General features: G+C 48.4%; 1 long non-coding RNA gene and 1 pseudogene across 1 annotated transcript; one reads left to right on the top strand and one right to left on the bottom strand.

Annotated features, from left to right (window-relative positions):
* Positions 1-1,043: 1,043 nt before the first annotated feature.
* Positions 1,044-2,738, bottom strand: LOC137164015 (olfactory receptor 10A4-like; annotated as a pseudogene).
* Positions 2,739-9,266: 6,528 nt separating this feature from the next.
* LOC137164016 (uncharacterized) lies at positions 9,267-11,605 on the top strand. The gene is made up of 3 exons (XR_010922902.1): positions 9,267-9,368; positions 9,692-9,740; positions 11,549-11,605. It is a non-coding gene; the product is annotated as an uncharacterized lncRNA (long non-coding RNA).
* Positions 11,606-12,257: the final 652 nt, after the last annotated feature.

Genomic DNA, 12,257 nt, shown 5'->3' with positions numbered 1-12,257 from the left:
TTACAGCAGCAGGAGGAACACTGTAGTGTGTCTGGTTACACAGTTAGCTTGATGCAAGATGTCTTATGTCAACCTAACTCTGTAGTATAGGGAGGGCTTAGTTCGTGGCAAGCCAGAGTGTAAATCTACCCCTCACTAGCATGCCACACACTACGTGTCCCCGTAGACTGAGCGGCCATGCACTAAAATTCCCTAGTGCTCTTTCATCTACTCCTGTTTCAAAGTGCAGTGAACGAGTGAATAAAAATGCATCAAGGAGTTTGATTCATTCAACAACCTCATTAAAAACAAAAAGCAGGGATGGCTGTGGGCAGAGGGGGAGAGAAAGAGAAGAAAAGAAAAAAGAAAATAATGGAAAAGAGAAAAAATGTTAAAAATGCAGAAAATGAAAAAGAGAGGGAATGGGCAAAAAAGTAAGAAGGTAGAGAGAAAAGAAAAGAATTGTTTCACTTCAAGGTGCGATGTACCTCTGTCCTTCTCTGGGTGTCACTGAATGGACCTAGATGATTTAGTCAGGGTTGGTCCTGCTTTGAGTAGGGGGTTGCACTAGATGACCTCCTGAGGTCCCTGCCAACCCAATATTCTGGGATTCTATGGTTCTATGACCCACCTCCAGGTGTCAGGCCAGGAGCTTTCACCTCGCTGGTGTGGAATCCTGGGATTCTCCCACTTCCAGATCAGATTCTTGGGTGACAGCAGGATTGCTCAGCAGGTCCGACTGGACTCAGTACAAGGTCATGCCCCTGGGGAGCCATGACCTGCGGTGATAACAGTGATGCAAAACAGCCGTCTTAAAACAAAGTATTGTTTAATCTTAAGGTAGGAACACGGCATAGCCAGAGACAAGTATTAAAGCCCCTCAGAAAGGCTAAGCTTCCTCTAGGAATTGCCTCTGGAGGTCAGGAGGCAATTTCACCCTTAAACCACCTCAGCAAACCAGGCTCTCCTCTCTTTGGGAAGTGGCTTTCTTGAAACCCCCTCAGTCTTTTGAGTTCCCTCTCTTCAGAGGGGAGGGATTCATGCCTGGGAAAGCTGGTCTACCAGGCTCGCTATGGGTGGGCAGAGGCAGCATATCACAGTTAATTGTCCTTGGTGAGAAGCTCTCATCTGAACTACTGTCCATCTTCCTGGGTAGTTTCCTGAACATCTGGCTGTTGAAGTAACCTGAAATGTGCACAAAAAAAATCTCTTCACTCTTCAGACAAAAGATACAGTATTCCTAGATTGCTAAAGCGTACCCACAGAGATCGCTTTTGCCCTTATTTTATTCATCAGTAATGCCAGGAGGCTGCAGGCCTGTAGCCTGCACAACATATTATAAAAGTTGCAACCCAGCATGTGGCCAGGACGAGAGAGAGACATCACCCATGGGAGGTGCCAAGATGATGGCCACTGGTGACAAGGAGGAAGGTGATGGTGATGAGGAAGGTGATGGCTAACATTTGCGGTTGTTCTGGAAGGAACGGTGAGAGTCAATGGATATTCTGTAGTATCTCTATCTACCTTGCTGGGTTAGAGTGTCGGTGCAATATATTAATGAACTATAACAAATACAGAAGGTTTCCGACAGTGTGAGTGTTGCAACTGTGCCCATCAGGAGTTCCAACTGAACAGTAATTTTAATAATATTGGGCCTGACCTTGAGAGAAGAACCTGTCAATACCTCAGGGTGATAACTGAGAATTCATAAGTAATGAATATAATTGCCATACAATTCATAGATCGGGCTACTACAGACAACTCCAAATCCATCACAAGATTTAAAAAAAAAAAAAAAAAAAAAAAAATCAATCCTACCCTCCCAGTATTCAAACCAATATTTTGCTGGCCATCACCCGTCTCAGGGCTTCCTTCATCTCCTTATTCCTCAGGCTGTAGATCAAAGGATTGAGAACTGGAGACACCACGGTGTAGAACAGGGAAAGAAGTTTGTTCGTGTTGAGTGAGTAGCTGGATTTGGGCCTTAGATATCACGATGGCAGACCCATAAAACAAGGTCACCGCAAGGAGGTGGGAGGAGCAGGTGGAGAAGGTTTTGCTCCGGCCCGCAGTGAACACAAAACTGAGGATAGCCTGGAGGATGTGGACGTAGGACACAAAGATGAGCAGGAAGGGCACCATGATGAAGGTGATAGCGATGGTGTACACAGCTATTTCATTCTTGTAGGTATCTGCTCAGGCCAGCTTCAGCAGCAGGGGCAGGTCACAGAAGAGGTGGTTGATCCTGTTTGGCCCGCAGTAGGGCAGAGTGAATATGAAAGTTGTCTGCCCGACACCCACCAGCAACCCAATGAGCCAGCACACCGCTGGGAGCTGGAGACACACAGCTCTGCTCATCATGGCCATGTAGTGCAGAGGGTGACATATGGCCACGTAACGGTCGTAGGACATGGCAGCCAGTAGGCAGCACTCTGTGATCCCCAAGAAGGAGAAGAAATACATTTGTGTGGCACAGCCCAGGGAGGAGATGCTCTGGTCCTTGGAGAGGAAGTTCACCAGCATCTTGGGGATGGTGGACGAGGTGTAACCGATTTCCAGGGAGGACAAGTTCCAGAGGAAGAAATACATGGGGGAGCGAAGGGCAGGGTCCACCACTGTGAGCATGATGAGCATATTCCCCACTATGGTATGGAGGTACATCAGCATCACCAGGAAAAAAGGGAAACACGGAGTATCAGGAGGTTGAAGAAAGGCACAAAGAAGAACTCTGTCACCACTGTGTGGTTCCTGCTAGCCATGGCCTACGACTGTTTCCTATCATAATAAAATTCTTCATGAACTGGGTAAGTTGGGTGAATGCTATAAGAAATACATAGATATGATCTCTGACACACCAATTTTCGATGGTGCGTCCATTTGCAAGATATCTGGTGGTTGATGCGCAGTGCCAGTAAGAACCCACAGATCCCTTTGATGTCAGTTACAAAGCCAGGCTCACGGTGTCACAACTTGGACACCCAGAACAGTGATCGGTTCTGAGAATGTCAGCCTGGATCTCCCTGGTCTTTAAAACGAGGAGATGACCGGGCTTCATTTCCTGTTTGCTAGTTCTGGTTACACAGGCGGATACCCCTGGCGCCCTTTAGCCAGCCAGACAACATTGGGTGTGTCTTCACAGCACTTTGGCGCAGGCAGGAGAGAGTCTCCCAACCTGGCTCGGCAGACACTGGTTAGTGGGGCCTGTTTTGACCCACCCATCTCCCTAGTCTTCAGATCCTGAGCGCCAGCCTCTACCACCCCTTCAAAGTGGCATCCTCACAGTTATTCTGCAAGCACTAGCAGGAATCCAGCTAGCCCAATGCTGCCAATCCAGGCTGGGAAGCTCACACCCACTCTGTCCAAAGTGCTGTGTAGACAGACCCACCGGGGCTTGCTTGATCCTACAAACCTTCAAGTAGTCCTGGCTCAACTGATTAGTCCAAAATTTGAAGTGGCTTCGCTTTAGTACCTTGATCTAGGTTTCACTCTATAGGGGATTTTATGTAGGGACACAGACACATACTGCATGCACAAAAACACCAGCCAGACCAGTCTACACAGCACCCACATTTCTATGGAGCCACAGCTGCGGTCTCCGAAAAAATTTATTCAGAGAAGATGGAAAAGCCAGCCAACATTTCCACAGTATTCTCCTTTCAGTTCACTGCTCCAGTTCTGCAGTGGAGTGAAACTACACTCCCTTTTGTCTACTGAAGAGGCTTGATTATCCTTTCAGTTCAGTTTTACACAGTTGTAAATCAACTTTGTTCAGTAAAGTTACTCCTAATTTTCATCTGTTGAAGTGAGAAGAGAATTAAACCCATGGATAATCAATCCAGTGGTCTCTCTATCTATCCGTCCTTTCATATATAATATATATCCATCCATTCATCCTTATGTTTCTCTCTGGGCAGTCACATGCAATATCTATTGATCTATCTATGTATTACAAGGCCAACCTCTCCGGGCCGGTCGCTGGGGCCCTCCCTCGGGTCCAGACTCCGTGGGAGGCCACAGCACCTTCCTAAAGGGGGAACAGTTAGCTCTCTTGTGGGGCTTAGCCTGGCACTTAGGCAGGGTGGGCAAGCAAAGAGTCTATCGCCCCAGCCCTCAGGCAAGGCGGGCGAGCAGTGGGTCTGCTCTCAGGAGCGGTCGGGAGGAGGCTCTCCCAGGGTGTCTAGGGAAGGGGGCAGGGGGACGCGTCCCAGCCCAGGGCCCTAGTAGTGGCAAAGGCATTGCCACTCAGTCGGCGGGGCTCCCGCCGCAACTCGCCGATGGGGCTTGCCCCTGTCCCAGCCACTAACTATGGCTGTCCCTGTGCCACTTCCTTCCCATATCCCCAAATACCTGGCTCGTCAGGGTCCTCAGGGTCGCTCAGTCCGAGGTAGGCCCGCCAGTCCCTCCTCGTCCACAGGTGGCAAGGCGGGGAGCTTGTCTGTGAGGGGCAGCTCCTCTAGATCACAGGGCTCGGGCAATGGCTTGGCCTCAGGCAGCTTGTCCAGGCCCTGCCCTGTCTCTGGGGGCTCAGCGGCTGATAGCTCCTCTAGGTCCCGTCCAGCCTTGGGGGGGGTATCTCCCACCAGGGTTGTTCAGGGGGCTCGGTCCAGTCTCTCTGGCTGGATTGCCTGGTCCAGCTAGGTGAAGGTCCTATCCAGTCTCCAGGGTCGGGTTTGTCCGGGGATGGTTGGAGTCTCCGCTCTGGCCTAGGCCTCAGCTGGCAGGACAGCACATCGGCCCCAGAGCTCAGTCTGGGAGAGACCACCATCGGAGGCAGGTCTCTTATACTGCCCCTTCCTGTAGGGGCTCCGCTCCACTGCTGATTGGGCGATCCTGTCACGGCCCGGCCTTTTGGTTCCCGGGCAGACTTGTCCGCTGGGCCTGCTTTGGTCCAGCCAGGCCGCTGGGGCCCTCCCTCGGGTCCAGACTCCAGGGGAGGCCACAGTGCCCCCCTCCCCCCCACACACACCCACCCTTAAGTCCAGCTCCCGGTCTCTTGGGCCGGCGGGTCTCGCCTCTTCGATCCAGGACAGAGCGACAGCATTGGCATGGTCGCACCCTGCACGGTGCCGGCTGGTAAACGCAAACGGCTGCAGGGCGAGGTACCATCTCATGATCTGTGCATTGGTGTCCTTCATAGTCTGAAGCCAGCAGAAGGGGGCGTGGTCGGTGACAACGGTAAAGGGGCTTCGCAGGAGGTAGTAGCATAATGCCTCCAGGGCCCACTTTATGGCCAGCGCTTCCTTCGCCACAGTTGCGTATCGCTCCTCGCAGGGGAACAGCCTGCGGCTGAGGTAGAGGATGGAGTGTTCCTCTCCATCGAAGACTTGGGTCAGCATGGCCCCGAGTCCGATGGCCGAGGCGTCGGTCTGCACTACGAAGGGCCGGCTGAAGTCTGGGCTGAACAGGACGGGCTCTCAGAAGAGTGCTTGTTGCAGGGTCCGGAACGTCCGGTCTCGCTCCGGGGTCCACTGAATGTGGCGTGGCTGGTCCTTCCGCAAGGTGTCTGTCAGTGCGGTCGCAAGCGTGGCGAAGTTCGGAACAAACCGTTGGTAGTACCCCACCAGGCCCAGAAACTGTCACACCTGTTTCTTGGTGGACGGCCGGGGATATTCTTACAAGGCCTGTACTTCACCGATAAGGGGGCGAAGGGTCCCGTGGCCCAATGTGTACCCCAGGTAAGTAGTCTCTCGCCACCCAATGCGGCACTTTTGGGGGTTGGCATCCTGGTAGAAAGCCTACGTAACATTTAGGAAACAAAGAACTCAAGGTCAGAACTGAACACCGACAACAGCAGCAAAGCAGCAAAGCAACAGCAGCAAAGAGGGGGAGGGGGCAGGGGGACCCCCAAGCACAGGGGCTACGGGGGGTAGAGAGGCAGCAGGGAGGGGGTGCTCACAGCAGCAGCAGCAATAGCAGGAGGAAACAGCAAGCCAGGAGAAGGCACCTTTCTGTAGCCGGTGGGGGTGGGGGTAGGGAGGCCCCCCACACACCCATTCCCCTGGCTGGCCAGGGGAGGTAGGAAGGCTAGTGGGGTCCCCAAAAGCCAAGGGGACAGCAACAGGAGAGGCTCCCCAAAGCAGCAGTAGCCCCACCAGGAGAGTATAGGAAAGAAGATATAAGCCCCAGAATGATCAGGGCTTTATTCCCTGCAGCCTAGCCAGTCAGGAGAGGGCAATCAGGAGCAGCTGAGGCCCATTAAGGCACAGCCAGCTGCCTGTTAAAAGCCCACTGCTCCAGAGAAACAGGGCACAAGCTGGAGGAAATTGCTGTGCTGTGCTCACTGGACTGGACTGGACTGGACTGGACTGGACTGTAGTGGAAGGGGGAAGGAGCCCCAAGAGAGGTACTGAGCCCAGGAGAGGGGGGAGCCTTCCCCCGGCCGGACTGAAACTCTTCCCATGGGCCTGGGTCCGGAAGCCCAGCTTGGGGCAACAAGGAAAACAGGGCCTGAGAGGCCAGAAGGAGTGAGGGTGGGGGAAGTAGCCCAGGGGAAAAAGACTGCAGCTGCAAATACAGTGCCAGCAGCTCACTGCTGCTACCCACAGGGACCCTGGGCTGGGACCAGGAGGAGTGGGAGGGCCCGGGTCCCTCCCCCCCTCCCCTGGGAAGACGGGGTGATGGGCAACTTCCTGGCCCACTTCAAGGAGTAAAGCGTGAGACCCCCTAGAGGGAAGCCGGCCGTCTGCCACAATAGTTATAAAGCGTGAAGCTGAAGTCCTTGACTCTAAAGACCCTTTGGGCATAAAGCCAGTTTTCTTACATGTGTTTCATAGAATTCCTTGGCTCATTAAACTTGGAATTAAAAATATAATTTTAGTATTTCTGTCACCTAGGCTAAGGAAAACAACTTGGCCAGTTCACTTTTTGCTTGTAGTATGTTCTAACTCTTCAGATTAAAATACATAAGGAAAATGTTCCTGTAATATTCAGTTTGGAAATGCTGCAGGTGAAGATTTATCTATTAAACTATTTTCATTGGAACAAAACGTAATTTAAGGTTTTATTGGTTTCTGAAAGCATATTTTTACAAACCCTTAATTTTGGGCCCTGTTTATCTTCGCCTCTTTAGTTTGAGGGCAGGAAATCTGTGAAAACATTTTATTGCTTGTAGCTGTAACCTGGAACACTATAATGTTCCACCTAATCACAAATAAGGATTTTTACGGTACTCTTGCTGACACACAGCACCTCAGCAAGCAATGTTTTTTTCTAGTAAGAATGTACTTGATTCAGAAATAAGTAAATACATACGTATTTAGTTTTATTCTTTGACTTTAACCACTTGTTATGACTTCTCCATTAGTGCTCTTCTGTCATGCTGTTAACAAAGCCCTCGTTTATAAGCCTTGTCAGAAGGCTAAATATATACCAGCAGCTAGAGGTAGACTTGAAAGATGTGGGGCTCTGATAGTGAAGCTCTGTACTCTATATGTCCTGCATAATCACCATTAATAGATGTTTTGCAGGCCAAATTAGATTGAGCTCTACCTGTGCAAACCCATGGGCATAAGATCAGTGAGGTTGCACAGGTATCATGAGGGCCTACCTTTTTTGGCTTGCAGAACCTCCAAAAAGATCTGGTATCAATGTCTGCGCCTACATCAGATCCGCTCGCCGCCTTGTCACCTGCCCCGACCGCCGCCTCCAGCACCATCCCTGGGGGCCGGGGCCCCTTTCCCACCCTCACTAAAAGCATGGGGTGTGGTGCCTCCTGGTCCCCACCTCGCCCCACGTGGAGACCTACGTGCGGGTGGTGGGGCCCACGGCCGTGGTGGCGGCCTCCAAGATGTACGGGAAGCTGTTCTTCTTCCTGGCATCGGAGGCCACCGCCCAGGAGGTGGTGGTGACGGGCCTGGCGGTAGGGGGCGTCCACCTCCCGGTGGAGCCCCTGGAAGACCTGGGCATACGGGTGGTCCTCACCTCTGTCCCGCCCTTCCTCCCCAATGCCGCCCTTCTGCCTTTCCTCTCTGCCCTGGGGAAGCTCATCTCCACCATCAGCCCACTTCCCCTCGGCTGCAAGGACCCCGCCCTCCGCCATGTCCTCTCCTTCCGCCGGCGGGTGCAGGGATCCAGGTGCAGGGATCCAAAAAGATCTGGTATCAATCTCTGCGCCTGCATCAGATGGAAAGAAACCATGACTGTCAGACCCCAGGTGAGTATGAGAGACTGGCATTTAACACGATCTTACATGGAAGTGAGTAAACTTGATGATTCTCTCCAAGGATTATGGAAACCATGGACAGTCACATATCTATAAAATCTATTTTTAGAAATCTGATGAATATTTTTACTTTTGCATGAGAACAGTTAAAATTGTATTCTTGCTCATTTTACAGAGGTTTAAATGCCATGCTTATCTTTACCTAGAGCCTCTAAAAGGTTAATATTTTTAATACATACACTTTGTTGTGCAGCATAGGTACTATTTCAATATCAAAGGCAGCTAAGTTTCAGTGGAGGATGAAGTGATAATTATAGATCTATTTTGATACAAACTCAATATTTGGAGGTTCACTCAGTGAAGGTTATGTTTACACAGTCAAAATAAGTTTTTCAAAATAAGACTCTGTGCCCACGTTTTCTCCTTCACAGCCCAACTCCTTATTCCCCTCCTCCCTCTGCCCCCTCTCCGCCCCCCCCCTCCCCCGACACTTGTGACATCACACTTTTCCAGAGCTGCAGAATGTGGTAGATAAAGGATTCTGACTTCACTGCAGGGTAAAGCAGGGGGTTGGAGGAGGGCTGAGTTGAAATCACTTATTCACTCCCACTTGCAAATAGCAGGAGGGTGAATACAGGGGAAAATGCAGATGAATTGAATTGTCTTGGTTTAAATGCTGGATGCTTCATTTACATTAGTGTGAGTAGCTCTTTACTAAAATTCGTATTTCAGAAGCACCAGTGTGCAGTAAACTCGTAATGCTTTCCTAAAGCAGAAATCATGGCGTGACTGAGAGATTGACTAGGATTAGCCGCAAGAGATGAAAACAGTGACAAATGTACTTTGCCAGTGTTTTTAGAAGTGCCCAATGGCTCCTGCAGAACTGTGGCAGTTGGCAGACACTGGTAGATGGCCTAACTAACAGATGTATTTTATAGTCAGATAAGACTGTTCAAGTGGAATTTAAAATGCTATGTTACTAGTCAAGGCAACTCCAACTTTTCACATCAACAAAAGGATTGCTCATGTTTTGTTTTTATCTAAGGCTTGTCTAGCTTTTTTGTCTTCTATTAAAGTTAGTAGACCATTTCTGTTCTGTCTAAATCTTGGTTTTGCTTTTGTAGATTGAGATTGAGGATGTGATAACAAATCCAGAGCTTTTAGAAGAAATGCCTTCTGCTTCTGACGTGAAAGAGAACCTGCCTCTGCTGGAGAATGAACTGTACAGGTATGTAATCCTTAAACTCTTCAGCCTTTTGCCATGGAACTAAAATTCAAGCAGCAGCATGTCAGGACACAAATAACGTTATTGCAAAACAAGCGCAGATTATTTTTAAAACTGCTTTGATTCTTTCACTTGTCTTCTGTTTTAAACTTTGGGGTCTCTGGGTACGCATATCTTGTTCCATATGGATTTTTTTGAGCTGCCTGTGCTGCTTTTATAAAAGAGCAGGCACTTGTTTGTATTTGTTACACCCTTTGCAATATATAGTTAAGATAATGTAGGAGGTGCTTTAGATACTTACTGCAGTGACTTTCACCTTTTTGCAGAAACAAAAATGTAGAACAACCCTTTCAAAAATTCCTGCTCCACGAGAAGGTAAAAATGACCATCTTCACTCTTTTCTCTAGTCCTAAAACAAAAGTGACAGTTATACTGGAAATTCACTCTAATTTAGGCAACAGAATGCTATAAAACGTACTAATTAAACATTTATATGTTATGCTGATACTTTTAAAAAATGTGATTCTTAAACCATAGTCATAAGGCATTTGGAGGCTTTTCTACATCTTGGAGGGTTCAGATGCCTTGCGTACCCTAATGCAGGTCTGCTGCCAGCACACTGTTTTTGTGCTTCTATCAGCTGGCAAGTTGATAATCGCAATTTGCCCTTTTCTATAGCAGGTCACCCTCACCTTTCAAGTTCTATAGTTCTACAGGCTGCAAGGGGGTACTGCTAGTACTAGTACTAGTCATACTAGTAAATTCCATTTTGCAAATTCCACAATCCAATGGGAAATGAGTGAGTAGAGCGGCTCCAGAACAGGATCAATGGTTCTTTTGTCAACAGAATAGAATGTTTGGAGCAAACCTAGTGGGGGATTAGGGTGTTGCAAGGGAATGTGGGGTCCATAAGAGGTTATTGTCCTTGTGCTGGCAGGGGTGGGCTAGATGGGAAATAGTTCCCTTCCCATATCTAACTTTAACTTTCAGAGTTTAGTTGATTGACTAATTTATTCCTTGGGGCTTCTTGTGAGTTTGGGGAGTTTGCAGTTTGAATCCCGTTGATGCTTAAAGGTTACAAATGTGAGTAACTCTCCATAGAATTCTAAGCTATGACCTAATATCCTGTGTCCGTTATGGTGTTCTTGCCCCTGCCATGTTGGCTCTGCCTCCTGCCCTCCAAAAGGGTAACAATCAGGAAGCTTGCTACCCTTTGTCCTGTCCAGTATAGTAGTGTTCTAAGCTCTGGAACAGGAGGCTTCTGTCCCTAGCTGCTAATGGCTTTCTGAATGCGCTGCCTCTGAGTTCTCTCTGATGTTGGAGATGGAAGGCAGTACACTAATCTTCTGGCAGGTCTGACAGGAGCAACCCTGGAATCCCAAACCCGCACAAATCCATTTCCCTGTCACAGCACCTGCAGTTGCTACCATCAGACCCAGGGAGATCTCCATAAAACTAGTAGACTGAAAATTGTCCTAGGCGTTAAGTGGTGAATGGCCAGCTGAACTATCAAGTGCTCTTAACCCAGCCAGTCACTGACAGATGGGCAATGCCTTCCCTAGAGGTCACTGGTGTACCCCGAAGCACACAATATAGGTGAAAATCTGCAGTGCTTGTTCCCCTGGCTATTGTCCCAGTCTCCTAGTGCATAAAGAGCAGCTCAGAATCCATCAGGAAAGCAAGGTAGTGTTCATGTTCCCTTTCGCTAAACATCTATGCTACAGCAACAGGGAACAATATCCGCTTATTTTGAGCCTGGTATTACATTGGTTAGAAAGCATAACGCCTTCTTCAGGTCCTCCAGGCCTCTTAGAAACCTTCTACTACCTTCTATGTGCTCAGTCTATCAGTGTGTAATGTGCACTACTGTATCAGCTCCTGAGGGAAGCTAAAATAAATGGTAACTTTTTCAAAGTTAACTGTAAAGCTGGTTTGCTGAAATTCCTTAAGGCATTTTAATCTTTCCAGTCTTCTGAATGATGGTATTATGTCCTGCTAGGGAGCAGTGGGGAGTCACTATTTTGCATGTTATTTCCTTCTGTAATGAAGTGATCATAATGCTGGAGACTCTTTCTGGTGAGCTGAGGTTTGGAAATTGTTACCCTTCACAAAAGGACACCGCATTTAATTCCATCTCCAAGCATAATGAAAATACAATTCTTTTTTTGTTCCTAAAGTGGCAGCAGTGACCCCTCATGTCTGTGTGCCCGAGCTGCAGCTGCCAGGTAAAGCATTGTGGTGTGATGAGCACTGAGCTTCCTGGGCACAGTTACTATTCCTGTGCAGAGGGTTTATCCAGAATTCTGGTAAGACTTCTGCTGCACACCAAGTTTTTATCTTCACGTGAGACTACTCAGTGCTCTATTCTGGATTAAATTCCTACAATTGGTAGAGGTGATAATAGATCCAAGTTTTCTATTGCATGTACTCCAAATTTTTCATGTCAGATTTGCTTTCTTTACAAAAAAGGCCTATTTAAAACTATTTGAATGGGTGTTATAGCCTTGGCATAGAAGCGTTAAAAGAACTGACCAGTTTCCTATTTGGAAATATCTTAAATAGTTACCTAAATGTGTGACTGCTGAGATATTAATTCCATTGCAGCTTGCATAGTAAATCTTGAGATGGTGCAGCTTTTCTTACAAAGGTGCTGTAATCATAGCTTTCAGGTAAATTTAGCATTGGTGGAAGTTTCCACACTGGCACTAACAGTACTTCAGTGCCCTGGTGATGGACCTGATACCTCCTCAACTGCAAGCTAGAGAGAGTGATGAGAGAGAGAGAGAAGCTGTCTCCATGCTAATGCCATCTTTAGAAGTCTCCACGGAGAATTTATCAAAGATGCTAGTTTTGTGATGTGTGGACTAAGACAGACGAATTCCTGTCAAAGAA

The sequence above is a fragment of the Emydura macquarii genome, unplaced genomic scaffold, assembly GCF_026122565.2.
Source record: "Emydura macquarii macquarii isolate MOO-44397 ecotype Brisbane River unplaced genomic scaffold, CSIRO-AGI_Emac_v2 contig_2637, whole genome shotgun sequence".
NCBI lineage: Eukaryota > Metazoa > Chordata > Testudines > Chelidae > Emydura > Emydura macquarii.
The sequence above is the reverse complement of the archived record's forward strand: the minus strand, read 5'-3'. Positions and strand labels throughout refer to the sequence as shown.